This window comes from Catharus ustulatus, chromosome 2 (assembly GCF_009819885.2).
Source record: "Catharus ustulatus isolate bCatUst1 chromosome 2, bCatUst1.pri.v2, whole genome shotgun sequence".
Taxonomy (NCBI): Eukaryota; Metazoa; Chordata; class Aves; order Passeriformes; family Turdidae; genus Catharus; species Catharus ustulatus.
This window is the reverse complement of record NC_046222.1, coordinates 51325197-51340820: the sequence shown is the minus strand read 5'-3', so window position 1 is coordinate 51340820 and position 15624 is coordinate 51325197. Positions and strand designations below refer to the sequence as shown.

General features: G+C 39.4%; 1 protein-coding gene across 3 annotated transcripts in view; it reads left to right on the top strand.

Annotated features, from left to right (window-relative positions):
* LNX2 (ligand of numb-protein X 2) overlaps positions 1–15624 on the top strand; it is a 57368-nt gene that overhangs the window by 4260 nt on the left and 37484 nt on the right. The window contains exon 1 of one of the 3 annotated variants that reach the window (XM_033052753.2): positions 13909–13928. The exons of 1 other annotated variant lie outside the window; for it this stretch is intronic. The gene's annotated coding sequence lies outside the window, so the exon portion shown is untranslated. Of the gene's footprint in view, positions 1–13908; positions 13929–14075; positions 14164–15624 lie in introns of those variants that run through there. One more of the 3 variants, XM_033052751.2, reaches the window with a different exon arrangement.

The window sequence follows — 15624 nt, the reverse complement described above, 5'->3', positions numbered from 1 at the left end:
AGAAAGGCAGACCAGGACTTTTGGATTGTATTGCCTGGAGTGGTATAGTGCTGTCAGATATTATTCTGCATAGTGGGGAAAAATGAGCTACATGCTTCCTGCTTCATACATTCCTTGCAGTGGGAGTGATTTTGAAGTGTGATACAGGCTGTGTTCCCCAGCCCCTGAGATCACACTACCACTGCATGTTCCCATGACCTTCTCCGAAGAGGTTGCACAAGCCCAGTGGAAGATGTTAGGTTGCCTGTGGTGTGCATTCCCAGGGGCTGGTTCTTTAGAAGACAATTGGGAGTAAGCACAGTTTATTATTGGGTTCAAGTCAGTGTTCTTAAATGCTGACGCTTTTATTGACTCTTGTAGTTGTACTCATTGTGTAGATTTTTGTTATGTTATGCAATTTTTACTTGAATCTGAGCTCTCTGCCACAGACAATCCTCTCTTACTGCAGCATCATTGTCAAAAACTGTGGCCTCAAAACACCAAAGAATACTGGTGATGGAGGATTTTAAGCTCTTGCCTTTCTGTGGCTTCCTTCAGATTGGTGCTAATCCTTGTTTTAGAATTCATGGATAGGAAGAAGAAAGCTAGTGCAGCAGAGGTTTTTTGACACAACAGAAGAAAATTTGAATTCAACCAAAGCTGATGGAGGCTGACTTGTGTACTGAAACCAGTTTGTGGAAAGCAATTTTCTGTGGTTGTTGTCTTGTGCTTGGACAAGCTGTCGTGTTCTGCCACAGGAATGTTATATTTGCTTTGAAAGGACCGACCCAGGAGGCCTTTTTATGATACAAAGCAATGTTTCAGAATCCAGGTACCCTGATTTTTCTGGCCATCGAGTTTTGGTTGGCATTCCTGAACAAGGTCTTAATTAAAAAAAACCCAAACAAACAGAAAAAGCTTGGCTAGTACCAGTGAGCCACCTTTGTTGGTACATTTTACTTTGTCATGAAGTGAAAGTGCTTTTGTCTCCATACCTTGTAGTCCCCGGATGAAATGAGCTGATATTGTAGTGGCAGTAGACTAGAGCAGTATTAGCAGAATAGGCAGTAGAATAGGTGGGGGTTTCTGTGGCTATGGCTGTGTCATCCAAATAATTCCTCTAATTGACCAGCAAAACCAAAACACCAAGAAGAAAGCCCATAACCCCTACAAGGCACTTAAGCTAACCACGTTCTGACTTCAACACAGCTGGTTCTTCCACTGCCACCAGTAACAGCCTGTGCAGAACAGCACATTCGAAGTCCATCTTAGAATGTGTGAATGGTGCACTCATGGATAGTGCACTGAATGTATGTGGTAGATTAAATACTTGTGTGCATCTCGTTAAGTAGCTTCTACATGTTGGGAGGTTAAAAGTTACAGAAAAAATCCAAACCAGTTATGAGTATTGCTGCTTTGTGCAGAGGAGGATTCCTTATTATTACTTCTAAGTTTATGCCTTTGTTTACCAGTGACCCACCCCTCTTTGTCTTCTTCCCTCTTACTGGATCTATTGCCCTGCCACATGTAATTTTCTATTACATTGCTTTTTAAAATCAAGTTGTTTAGCACTTGTTTATAAACAGAATGAATTAACTGTAAGTGAAAGTTGATCGATGCATTATCACAAGACCGCATAGATCCTGATGTGTTGTGTAAGCGTTCTGATCATGTTGAAGAGTTTGCCGTAAACCCGGTCCTGATCAAACGGCTCTCAGTACTCTTGGCACAATGTGTGTGCACCACAGCTTTCAGCCAAACCCACACTGTGCCCTGGGGGCTGCCCCAACTCTGCATTGAAATAACTTGTTTTTTAAACTTCTCAAAAAACTCTTTCAGTCATGTTTATTCTGGAGCAGGTTGATGAGGGTTTCCTTCTGTCTCGCCTCTTTTTCCTGCTTTTATGTCTTTTGTTCTAGAGCAGTTTTCTCAGGCTTTTATTGTTATTGACAGAAGCTAATGAAGGCTCACCCAATGAATTAATAAAATAGTTCTTTCCTGCCTTTATGTTAATTAAAAGTTAGTACCAGTCAATTCCTGGACTGTTTTTACAATTAGTCCTTTGCTAAACTGTCATTTCTGCTTCAAATTAAGATTGAAGGTTTAAAATTCACAGGGTTTCCAGCCTAGTATTAAACCAGTATTGAATGCCTTCAGATTTGAGGTTTGTTTCTTAATTATTTTAATTCCTTTTAGATGTTAAAGGCAAAGTTACACTCAGATTCAGATCTGATGAGGCTAAAAATACAGATAAGTTTGTGTGCTTGTGCATCTGTCATGCATTTCATGCAAATATCTTAAAACTGTGTTAGGTCTGTACGTACACATAAGAATTCAGTGACAACCACCAAATATTTCTTTTTTTGAAATCACCAATAAAAAAAGGTAGCTTTCTGCTTTGGCAAAGTAACTACTCTGCATTCCTGTTATCGGGAGGGTGGCTCAGCATGTCTGTTCAGCACTGATACTTTTATATTTTGTAGCTGGAAGGGATACAAGCTGAATTGGGCTTTACCACATGAACAGCAGCATATATACCTGTCGTGGTGTATTTATACAGTGTTGGAATGATCCTGCATAAATAATCTTTAAGGATTTAGTTGTGAGGAGAGGTTTTTTTCCCACTTTGAAATCCATTACGTCTGTAGCTGCTGACTTTCTATTGAATGTGGCTCTCCTGCTTTTTTGCAGGGAAAATAACTTTGCGGTGAAGCAAAAGTGAAGGTGATTCAGTGGTGTTAAAAAGGAGAATCATCAGCACAGCTTGTCTGGGCATTTGACCTGAGCTGTCTTGCCATGTAAGCAGAAAAAGAGAATCTGTGGGAAAAGTAACACTAAAGTGAGTGGTAACACAAGATTTTGGGTTACTGGAGTGTGAAATGAAAACTGTTAACAGTCCTTTCTTCTGCAGTAAGGAATGTGTGCCATTGACCAGAGAAACGCTGTAGAAGCGTAATGCTTTCCTAACACATATTTTGAAAAGTTTGGAAAGCTGTGAAGCCAGGAAATGTTCCTGAGTGGTGTTCTGTTACAAAGTCGAAGATGCTTGGCTAGGAACCTTTGGGTGCAGCTTGACTTGTTGCCTTCTACAAACAATCAGAAGTGAGTTTCACAACAGGTGAAGCCTTTAAGTATACCTCAAATCAAGTGAAAGAACTTATTTCGCATAGTAGTGTCAGTTTGTGCTGAGTTTTTTATTTTTGCCTCAAACTGTCAAAGAGGAGAGAGTTATGTTTTAGCTGATACTGACTTTGAGGATAAAGAAGATGGTTTATTCTCTAGTGTTCCTATAGCTGAGTCTGTCTATACCTGAAAACCTGCTAAGCTGGTTGATATGCAGGAGAGAAGGAACTTCACTACAATGCATCCATGTGCATTAGGAACAATTGCTATCCTGTATATATAATTTTTCAGGTGATGTATCACATGTCGAGTCCTATTTTACCATCCCTGTAGCTTTTCTTGCCCAGTTGAATCCATAGCGGTGACTCCATAGGGTCCTTTATGGACGTGAGAGTCCTTTTGCCTGCTTCTGCTCCCAAGGAAGTCACTGAATTCAGCACAGTTATGATGGGGTTTAAACAAAGCATCCCTGGTGGGCTCCCTTTGCTAAGGCTAAATAGCTGCTTGTACAGATCTGGTTAACATTCTGCTTGTCATTGAACTTTAGTGTGTATGTATATATAAAATTAATTTCTGTAAAGAAGTAAAACAGTGTAAAAAGGGAAAAAACAAACCCTCTACTTTCTCTTTTCTTTCTTTCTTTCTTTTGTTCTTTTCAGATCTTAGAAATCCTTAGAAATCCAGATTTAGTTCTAACATTAAGTATTTTTATGGAAGAATGGAGCAGAAATACAGCAGTGGAAGACATTATAGAAATCTGATCAGGATGTTTTCACCAATTTAATTATTGTTCAATTCTGTAGTTTTTACTTTTTAGTTGTGAAGTACTTTTTACTTTTCAGTCTTCTGACACTGTCAGCAGTTAAAGCAGTGAGGAGCTTCAATCATGAGATGTTTAAATAGAAGAGCAGTACTGTTAATTGTCAACACTGATTACAGAAAATGCCATGAACAGTTTATGGGTTTCATTGTGGGGATTTTCATGTAAGTTCCCACACCAAAACTTTGGAACACAGTAAATGGATGATGGAAAAATAGTAATCTTTGAAAGATAAAAGGAGTTATTTTCTTAATTTTCCAGCTGATGAGTAAACATAAAAGACATCAAATGGCTTTTGCTATCATGATTTTTTTTCTTAGTCCACAGGTTGTTCTGTCCTTATTTAATACTAAACTTAGTTTTCTGACATAAAAGTATCCTGCTTCTCAAATTTGAAATAAATTGGAAGCAATTAATAAATGGAATAATCAAGCAATCATTTAATCAGAGTTAAAACTGTATGTAAATATATTTAAGTATTCATCTATAAAATTGCATTTGATTATAGTGATAAGTCTTTATTAGAAAAAGTGTTCTGATTTAACATGAATTGACAAGGATTAGGATTTAATAATGAATTAATTACTGTTTCCTGTTTGAGGGGGAGGATATTTTTCCCAAAGATTTTGCTCTTAATACTACCATCTTTTTTCCCAGATGTTCTCAAATACATTCTGCATTGTTTTAAAACAACTCTAATCTTTAATACGATTATCTGTAAATTTCCTTTGTTTACTGAGGGATTTTTTTCAGATTATCAAATCACTTTATATACAAATCCTCCTTTCCTTGGTGCGTACCATAACCCTATGTTGCACGCCCAAGGCAGTGCCCCAAATGAAAGCAACTGACATCAATTATTGATGATTACTCTGCCCGCTGGGAAGTGAAATCGAGTCTTCAGTCTCAGTTCAAGATTTGTTTCAAACACGGGGTAATGAGAGCAGGTGCAGGGATATGCTGGAGTGTGTGCATTGATTTGCAGTGTAAGCATAGGCAGGTGACTTACAAGTACACGGGGTTGAGAAGAGAAAATGGTTACAGCAAGAGCTGTCATTGCTTCTGAAGAACTTGGGTGGTGTGTTTTCCTGGTACAGGCACGCCAAAATGAGAGGAGCTTTTTTTCCTCATCGTGGTAATGTGCCATTACCCTGGGGCATGTGGCAGCACTTAACAGGAGGGGAGAGCCCCTCTGTCCCAGGTCTTCATCCCACCTAAATATGGCCTGATTTGATGTGCTCTAATTCAATCAGGCTTCACAAGCCGAAACTGTACTCCTTATTTCTCCTACACCACTAACTGTCTTTAGGTGGGGTTTCCTAAGTGTGAAATCAAGCAACCTACCAGCAAAAGTGTGCTTAAGCATCCCTTATGCCGCTCCCTTTTGTGTCCATCCTTTGTGTGAGATTGGGTTGTGGGGGAAAAAAGCTTCAGAACAGAAACCAGCAACTGGGTTTCAATGTAAATTCAGGAGAAAGGAGGGAAAATTGAAAGGCAGTGGACAAGCTAAAACGTGGCATTTCGTAGTTTTGTAAATTAGCTCAGTGTAATTGTAGGCATTGCTACATGTAATTTTTGACATTGTCTTATTGGTTTTGAGGTTTAGGAGTTGGCAATACTGCCTGAGCTACAAGACAGCTTAGAGACGGCCAAAAACTTTATTATCCTTTAGGAGATATAAGTCTGCTTGTTTTTTTTTTCTGGAGGACAAAGTAGTGAGGATTTGGATCCAGCCAGATTTCCCCCACTGCAACTTCTTTCCAAATGCTGGCAGCCCCTTTGGGTCCGCCTGCCTGGGTTTCCCAGTAGAGCATTCGCTCTCGAGTGTTGTTTGGGTAAGCTGTTCTCAGGCTTTCAGAACAACAGACAAAAGGGAAATGCGCAATTTTCAAAACCCAGTGTGGAATTTCTTAGGACAGAGCAAACTGTGCAGAAACATTTTTCATGTTTGAGGTTGTCAGAATCTGTTGTAGGGAAGAAGGTAGGATATGAATACAAGAGTCTGATGTTTCTGTCATCAGGACTGCTGCCCCTCCATTCTCTGGATTCAGATGTTCAAATGCCAAATATTAGGCAGTAGTAAGAAGTAAGTGAAAGAGGATGCATCTTCAAAGGACAAAGCGGTGCAGTGAGAGCTTCCCTTGTTGGCAAAAGCCTGAGTAAGCAGGTAGGGCTGGCAGCGTGCCCTGAAGGTTAATGCAGTCGGTCACCAAGCTGGAGGGGAAGGTGAAGCCCTCCCTTCTGCCCTGCTCCTCAAGAAAGTTGCTCTGAGCAGGCTTCTGGCTGCTGCCTCACATTTCACCTTGGGTGCTGGGAAAAAGAAATGGTAGCTAGGACCGAGACAATGCAAGGCTAAAAAAAGCCAACCAAAAAATCAATGTATACAGTATTGATGACATTTAGAACTATGTTGATTTCTTTTTTTGGGGAGCTCCAAGCAGCAGTAGGGCCAGTGTTTCCTTTCTTCTGCAGCTGAGCTGCCCCAGTGGGCTCAGAGGCTGCTGTCCGCCCACCCAACCGCCCCAGCTGCCTGCTGTGCTGCCTGGGGTTTTGTGGTGCCTCTGAGGCTATTCCTGGATGACAAGTCTATATTAGAGAAATCCTGACAAATTTTTTTTTTAGTGCTAATGTGGGAGTGGTCTAGCTGAGCACAGACAGTGGTATTGTTAATTTTCCAGGCTGTTGCTATCTTACTCTCAACCATCCCTAGACATCCTCACCATTTTATGTTTCCTCTCTAATGGCATGAGCTAGGATGTCATAATATTCAAAATCAAATGTACCAGAAAATATAATAAATTAGAGTTGGGCTAGCAGAGTAATTGAAGAATAAACTGAATTTAAACTGAACAGGATTGTGTTAGGAACTGATTGCTATTCACAAAATGCATCAGAGGAGTGTGACTTCATGTAGATTTACTATTGATGGCAGCATTTCCTAGATGGCTACTGGCAATAAAGAAACGAAAACAGTGTGAACTTTTGGGTTAGTACCAGAACATAATAATGCAGTAAAGGAAAAGCACCATTCTTGTTACACTGCAAAGTGATTCTGGAAGAAGAAATTTCTTGTGTTTTATTTATTTAAGATGTTTAAATGTATTAGAAATCCTTGAGTTTGAAAAAAGGGCTTGGCATGGACAGAACTAAATTTTTCCTCAAGTCTTAGTGTAATTCTTCTGTAAGAAACTACTTAGGAAATGTAGCATTAGAGTGGGTTCCCCTCCATTCAGAAAATTGAGTTTAAGGACCTTTGATGTCCTTAAGGAATTCTGAAGTTGTTTGCCCAGACAGTTTTACAGCAGATAGTCTGTGTATTTTTCTTTGAGTAGAATTTTCTATTTTTTATTTCATTAAAATCAGGTAATGTACATGCATAAGACATTTACAAAATAACCCTCCAGCTATGATGCTAGTAGAGATGCTAATAGATGCTAGGGAGATGGCATAAGATCTGGATTTGTGACCTACAAGTTACCTGAGCTGAGCCCTGTGTTTTTCTGTTCTCTTGAAATGTGAAATGAGAGCTAGTGAAAGGCAACCTGAAGGTTGCTCATACAAGCAGAAGCCATGGGAAAGCCTGTGGAAATGGAAGCAGCCAGCAGCAGGTACTTGCTAAAAGACAGCAAGTGTTGTCTGAGCCGCTGGGTTGAGGAATCTGCGTGGGTTGTACGTGAGCAGGCCCTGTGCTGATCAGGCCTGTTGATGAGGTAGTCGATCTGCTGGTGTGCAGAGAAACTGAAAAACCACGCTGGACAATACTTTATTTTCTATTTTTTCAAATTTTGAGAATGCAGAAGAAATTTTGTAAGGATGAGATTTTTGGGGGCCATGATCCAAGCTCAAGGCAAGACTCTGCTGCTTTCAAAATGATGTGCTGTGGTGGAGTACCAGCAAGTGGAAGGGCTGTTCAGTGGTAGAAATCAAACAAGCCTTTGGTGGCAGTGGGGACATACAGGAAAAGAGCAATATTACTGCACCAAAAGAATCAATTTTTTAATAATAATGACTATGATTTGTTTAACTGAGCTCTTTTAAGTTTAACGGTTTAAGTTGTATTTAAACATGAAATGGTATTGTTTATTTTCATTATTCTTATAAAATTTAAATAAGGTTCTCTACCAGGAATGGTAATGAAATCCATTTGATTTTTAAACTAATACTACAGAATGGTAAAAAAACAGCAGCTCTTGCGAGTTAAATACTTGAATATATACAGTAAGGTTTAGCATTATTAAACTAATACAAAATGCTGTTAAATCCCTTGATTTAAATTACTTCACTGTGCCATGACCTGATGGAATTAGGAATTAATCTAGAAGATGCAATTAATTGACTACTTATATCCCTCATGTAATACTTAAAATGAATTATTTTTCTGTGTGTATTTTGATCACTTAATAACTTATCTCCTTGCATCCATCCCACATCCTGTAGAAGTAGGCTGAGGGATCACCCCAGGAGGGAGGATGGCCAGCTACTGCCTGTCCTTCTGGACTGACTGGGGAGATAGTGAGAACCAGTTTCATTAACAAACTGCAGACCACCTTGGCTCTCTTCAAACTTGTGTAGGAGAGAACTTGGGAGAATGATGTTATAAAGGAAAAAATAATCTTCCTGACAGTCGGGGGGAAATAGGCAGCATTTAACCCGCTTAACAAAAACAGGCAGTACAGGAATTCCTACAGTAAGGTTTTGAGGAAGGTAGCCTTCAAGATCTGGTATTTCTGCTTGCTACAATGGGAAGTTCTGATATTTTGTGAAAAATTAAGAGCTCTCCTGTGCTAGTGAGGACTCATTGTTACTTTCCATCTGTCCTGCATCCCAGGTAACTTTTGTTGAGTTACAAAACACTGCTTACCTTTGAGAGCTCTTCCCAGTGGAGCACAACACTTGTAACAAGTATTGTATGATTAAGGTTTTTTTCTTGCTGTGGTCAGTATCTTTGCTAATGCTTCTGACCTCATTAACTTAGCACGTGGAATCTGTGTACTACGGGTGGGCTCTTATTGCAGAAACTTGGAGAAACTTTGAGTGCAGTTGTTAAGGAGACATACAGTGGGTAAATGGAGTTCTTCCAGAGGTTTATGGAGTATGATTTTCTTTCAAAATGCATTTGTGCCATGGAAGGAGGTAACTATTTCTGATAAATTTCATTTCAGTAGTAAACATTAAAACTACTCAGTTTGAGCAGTCCAGATTGTCTTGGAAGCTGCAGGCAGTTGAATGATATATTTGAATCTAAGTAGTATATTTTCTATAACATTTAGAAGTGGAAAATCTAAACCATTTTCACAGGGTGAATGCGTCCTGGAATCATGCAGCAGTTACCATGATTAACTATTGGAAAACACTACTGTGCTCAGTCCTGTAGTAATGTGCCCAAAAGCCCTTTGAGGACCAAAGGGAGTAGTAACAAGGAACCCAAAGGTGCTGTTGCTGGAGTGTGGGGCACAGGTGGTACCTGGGACCTGCCAGTTTCTGATGTGAATGCTTTCAGTTAATGTGTGAAAGCTGGAAAGACACTGGAAAGAAAAAGGTTTAGAAGGAAATATTAGCGGATGCTTTATGGTATTTATTCAAGAACTCTTCTTTCCTCATCTGATTGGTAAGTAAACCGTAGTGCATAAATATAATGGGAGCTTTCATCATTTTGAAAGGATTTTTACATATCTGATGGCATAACTGGTGGGCAGCTAATCCAGCTAGATATGCCTGGTAGCAGTTTGCTACAGACTGAGTAAATATAAACACCTAATGATGGGAAACCCTCAGGGGCAGTCAACATGACCAGATAATACTACTAGGTAAAGATTTCACTCTTGGATCCAGAATTGCAGAAATGTGTATTTAATGTGTATGTGTGAGCTAATCTCTTCAGGTATTCCAATGTGCAGTGGTGCTGTTGGGATCAACATTTAATGCTGCAATTTCTATTTCTATTATTTTCCTGTATTGAGTGGTCAGGGAGACAATGTTATGTAAAGTCATTGATGTCATTGCATGGTGGCTCGTAAGGGGGACAAGTGGGATGAGAGATCTGAGACTGATGTACAAGGGAGCCACATCCATCCTTGTACACCCTGCTGCTGTGGTGGTGTTGGACTGCTGAGGATCATGGTATGGTATGCCTTTGAATCCTGTAAGGAAAGCCTTTGAAAAGTCTGGCAAGTCAGCTTTGCCATGAATGCTTTTATGCCTGAAGAATCTCTTCAGTCTGTTATTTTAAATTTTGTATGCCCCAAAGCAAGTATAAATCATAAAATCAGAAAATACCAGGGTGGAAGGGACCTCAAGGATCATTGGTCCAACCTTTCTTGACAAAAGCACAGCCTAGACAAGATGGTGCAGCACCCTCTCCAGATGCATCTTGAAAGTGTCCAACATTTGGGAATCCACCATCTCCCTGGGGACATTATTCCAATGGATGAATGTTGTCCTTGTGCAAAACGTTCCTGTTGTATCCAATCAGAATCTTCACAGAGGTAACCTTTACCTATTACCCCTCATTTTCTGTGTGTATACTTGTAAAATAGGTGACTCCAGCTTCTTTGTAGCCACCCTCTGAATACTGGAACATGTTGATAAAGTCTCCCCTAAGCCTTTCCTCAAGGCTGAGCAAACCCAGTTCTCTCAGCCTCTCCTCATATGGCAGATTTTCCAGTCCTTTGATCATCTTTCCCCTCTCTGGGCTTTCTCCAGTTTCTCCACATCTCTTTTGAATGCTTCTAATGTGTCCATTAGATAGGGAGATGAACAGCCCATAAATTCAGATATTGTTCTGTTTCATGTTCAGTCAAATAGACTTTGATGATTGTAATGTAGCAGCACAAAGGCATTTTGAGTTTTGTGAATGCAAAAAGGAATATTAATTCCAGCTTTATCTCTGAAAGGTTCAATGAAAAAAACAGGGAAGAGCCTTTCACATATTTTGCTACGTTCTTTTCCTACCTTGGTGAGAGCTGCTTCTCTTTAGCCTTTACAAAGAATGTAGTAGCTGAAAGGAAGCTTTCTTCATGCAAAAGAAAAGAAAGTGAGAAAATTAGTTTAGAAAATCATCAGCAGAAATATTTCATGGGGCTTACAGAGGATCCTTTTGTACAAAAATGGCAGAACTACAGATACGAACTAAGTCCCTAAATGAGGCAATAGTTTGTTTGAAGTGGCATACCAGTAAAATTGGGCTTTTTTTCCCTTTCAGCTCTTCCACATTTCTGAAGAGGCCATGGAAAAAGTCCATAAAGGTTAAAATTTTATGATTACCAATGACTTAGAGATTATTGGGTAAAGGTATTAAATAAGTGGGTATACAGTGACTGTATCATGGGCAGTAGGTTTTCTGTTACACCTTACAAAGTTAAAATGTCATGAGTTGAAAATATGTTTCCTCATATTTATGCACAACATAGACCAACACAATTGCTCAGCTAAATAAACAGGACATTTTCAATTATAAGGTGCCATTACCTTTGTGTGTTCTTGTCATTTATGAAATCAGTGGGTGGTTAATTAAATTGCTCCTTTGGACTCTCCTGAAGGCTGTGTATTAATTATATTTTAGTGGTGGTGTGCACATTTCTCAACTTTTTAATGAGGGTAAAAGTTGTTTACCTCTTCCTTTGTAAATGCCTTTTTTTTTTAGGTTAGTATAATATGGAGTTTTGTGGTAGGTTTTTCTTTCTTTCCCATAAATCTCATTATTCAGCTGCTCTTTGCAATCACGTGTTATGCCTTAGTTTAAATGAAATCTTAAAATGTTAAATTTTGTGTTGCAAAGTACTACTGAAGCTGCAGAGCCTGTGCTTTAAACCCCGTGTTGTTGGAGGGAACAGGTTCAACACTCAGGAGAACAGGCTTCCTTCAGCCACTCAGGTCTTTTGAAGACATGGCTTCTGAAGGCAGTTCTGGGGCTCACACCCAGAATTCCTGTTCAACTGCTCTTGGCTGAGCAGGCAGATTTCGGCTGTCCCTCTGCTTTCCTCAGGAGAAGGAGCAGCGCTGATGCTTGCAGTTCAGAGGGAGGCTCGTGGCAGCAGGGCTGGGTTGTGGAGCAGCTTTTGTGTGTCAGGGTAAGGGCTGTGCTGACATCCACTTCCTTTGCCGTGTGGTGTTTCACCAGGCCGTTCCATAGAGCTGAGATCCTCATGGTAAAAATTCTGCTGTCTTAGCAAATGCCGTTTCCAGCTATGACTTTATTTTAGTTAATGATGTGTGCTGAAGGAAGCCCATATAGGTGTAATACTGGTGTGCTTACAGAGTTTGTTTTGGTTTTTTGTGTTGGTTCTTCAGCTGAAATGGGGCATTACAAGTAGGTGTAGAAACCCAAAGGAAACACTGCTAGCCTAGCATAAATATCATTGACATTGTCATTTTGATGCTGTTGGAAATGTCTCTAGGAGAGGTCAAAAGTTTTCTTAGTGCTATGTCTTTGAAATGCCATAACAGGTTTTATCTCATGGGAAGGAGCAGAATGGGCCTCACTTCTGACTGGAGAATTTAACTGGTCTGATAGTCTCACCAGGGGTGATGTCTCATCCAGGCCATGCAGCTCTTCCCTGAACCAGAATGACATCAGTCCTCTTCATTATGCTGTTTATCCAAGCCTGTTTGTTTAAAGCCATACCAAGCCAAGAAGAGGCAGGAAAAACAGTTTTGCAGCTTTTTCATAGGGATGATTTACTTTGCAGTCATGTTTTCTCAAGTGGATGGTATTATAAAGGCCACCCTGAAGTCTTCTGAAGCATCCACTGAGACCTCAAACTGAACCCTTTGCTGCTGGAGAGCACTCTTCTACTGCTCATTTATCGTGGTGTTTGTAGATTTGGGGTTTTTTTCTCATCCACTTCATGGAACTAAGTGAAGGAAGAGAGCGGTCTTGAGGGATATGGTGGTAATCACATTTAGCTGGTCAGCGACTCTCCTGTATGTAATTTGTATTATGTCCAGTGTAAGGGGAAAATAATACTCAAGTATTCAATTTGCAGGTGGAAGTATTAGACTTTATATAAGCTCCTGTGGAAGATAGTTGTTTGTAATTTGCAAATAAGCTTGATTTTATAATATTCAAAAAGCCAGAAACAATTAATTTGAAAGAAAATCATGGTAATTTTTCCCCTCCGTTTTTAATCAACAAAAGTAAAGCAATTTCAGGATGTAAAGTATACTTTCTGTGTTGAATACATCTCTCGTATTGAGATACTGAATTGTAAACCTATACAGAAATTGAGGATTTTTCAGAAAGTATGTGCAGTTTTGTGAACAGTTTCAATATTTCACTTTCATTTTCTTCTTTAAAAAAGTAGAATTTTCTTAAATGGAGGAGTGGAAGAAGGAAAAAGAATATTGCATAATCCACTTTGTTGTTTTTCTTGCAAACATTGTGTTGCTTTACACACTATTTATAGCATATAGCACAACAGGGACCCGACATGTCCCATCTGTGTTGTAAAGCCACTATAGGCACAGAGTTCCTGTAAGGATTCCTGCACGGGCCATCCCTGCACACCGCGAGGTGTGCTTACAAAACTGATGTGCTACGTGGAGTAGCAATGTTTCATTATGCATTCATGAGAATTGCTGGCGACATTTTAGCCTGCAGTTAATTTTAATGTTAAGTTTAGGTTTTGAAAAGAGCATGATGTAAGAAAGTGCCTGCAGATCTTTTACACTGGCTCCTGCTCTGGTTAGTATTTACTGAGCCACAGCTGTTAAGGCTTCACTCACATTCGTGTGAGGTTAGGTGATTAATTTGCTGCTTTAAGGAAATCAAACCCTGAGAGCTGCTTAGTGGCTTTAGGAGGAGCTGGTCCTGTTTTGATTACCCATTGGTGAATTAATTTGTGTTGCCAGCATGCTGACAACCTTTTTCCTTGGAGTTCCCTGTTGTCATGTGATATCCCCTCCTCAGGAGACCAACAGTATATTCTTCTTTTTCTCTTGGGCGGGTGTTCTGTGTTGCCTCTTCGCCTCCGCTGGGATGGAAGGCTAAGAAATGTAGATTAAAAAGGTGATGAAGGGAAAGGGCTCTGTGTTGTAGGTTTTGTAACAGATCCTGGGTTCTGGCTGCCAGGAAATCGTACCAGGGTGTTTCCAGGGTTCTGCTCGGCATTTTAAGGATGCTCCTCTTCAGAGGCTGGGCGCCGAGTCCTTAACTGCAGGTTCGACCCTGTGAAGAGAATAACAAACAAGCTTTTGATTCAGCTTGTTTCAAATACATAGGCTATTCATACATGAAGCATAAAGTGAGTCTCTTTTAATAGCTGGTTTGTGCTTTCTGCTTATTTTTTAAAAAATTAATTTGTCGTAGGCATTTTGCTAAATTATATGGTTCTCTGGTATGTTTTTTGTTTTAACAGGCTGATGCTTTGCAAAATATTGTAGTCAGGAATCTAGATTTCATTTGACTAAATACAAAGGCTCTTTCTGGTGATTTGTATGTATGTGTGTGAATTTTTAAAGATTAAAAAAAAATTTAGCTTTGCACAGTTGTAAAATTCAATTTAAAAAACACATTTCAGTAATTATGTGAGATAATCTTACCGAGTATCTTTGTAGTCAGAAAGTGAGAAGAAGTGAAATAAAATAAAACAAAACATTTATGCCGATACAAGCAGAGGTCTGTGTACCTTCTGCCTGAAATTAAACCAACGTCCTCCTTTCTCATGGCTATTTGTATTATTTATAATTGCATGAGATGTGTATCGAAAGGGTGGCTGGGAAATAAGCTCTTAAATGTGAAAGCTCTTTGGTCTCCTAGGATACGTATGTAGTAATAGTTGTAGTTATCCATAAGGTTTTCCATTGGGCATCCTTGAAACCCTGTAAATTTGCAGGTAGCCTTTATTAAGTGCCTTGCAAAAAAAAAGGTTGCTCATTTTGCCAGGCGCTGTGCAGAGCATGCAAACTTTAAGTAACACAAGTCCTTTGATTAAGACTTTTTACAAAATCAGGAAGGGATGATACGATTCTGAAAAACAAAATGAGAAACTGAAGATCAGTCAGACATTTGTTCCTTCTATTTTCACTAAATCTGCCTTCAGGATTTGTTGATACATAGGAATTTTGAAAAAACTGCCCTTAATGTTTCCAAGTGAAAATGTTTGTCCAAAAGGATTATTCCCATTTTGCTGTTTTTCCAGGATTTGAGAAGGGGAAGGAAGGGAAGAGAAAAATTGGGGAGCAAGGGTTGTCAGGAGTTGTTGTTTTTTTTTTTTTTTTTTTTTTTAATTGAAGAGAGATTCAGTGGGTTTGTTGGTGTGTACCAAGCATACTGTGTATCCCTGTTAAACCTAATTATTTGGGATAAGGTTTTATAGCAGCTTCATTGCACGCTTTGGCCCCCAGTTTTCCACTAACTAGGAATCTACGCCAAAGCACCCCCTTGGTTGCATTTGCAAGTTTGAAGGGAGTCAGGAGGCCAGTGGAAAACAGGGATCTCCAGCCAGCCAGAGCCTCAGCAAATATGCTGTTCTCCAAATCTATCATCTAGAAAAAAACCACACCTTTCATTTTATATGAGAAAGCTGCAGTGATTTATTTTCACTTACTCAGTGGAAACAAAAAGAGTCTTTGTAAACCCTTTCTGTTTTATATTCCATTTACTAATGAGGACTAGCTAAAGCAACAGAACATGCTTTAATAGCAAAGTATCATTTCAGAATTTAACTTTATTGAAACTTAATATTCAGTTAAACTGGTCTGTA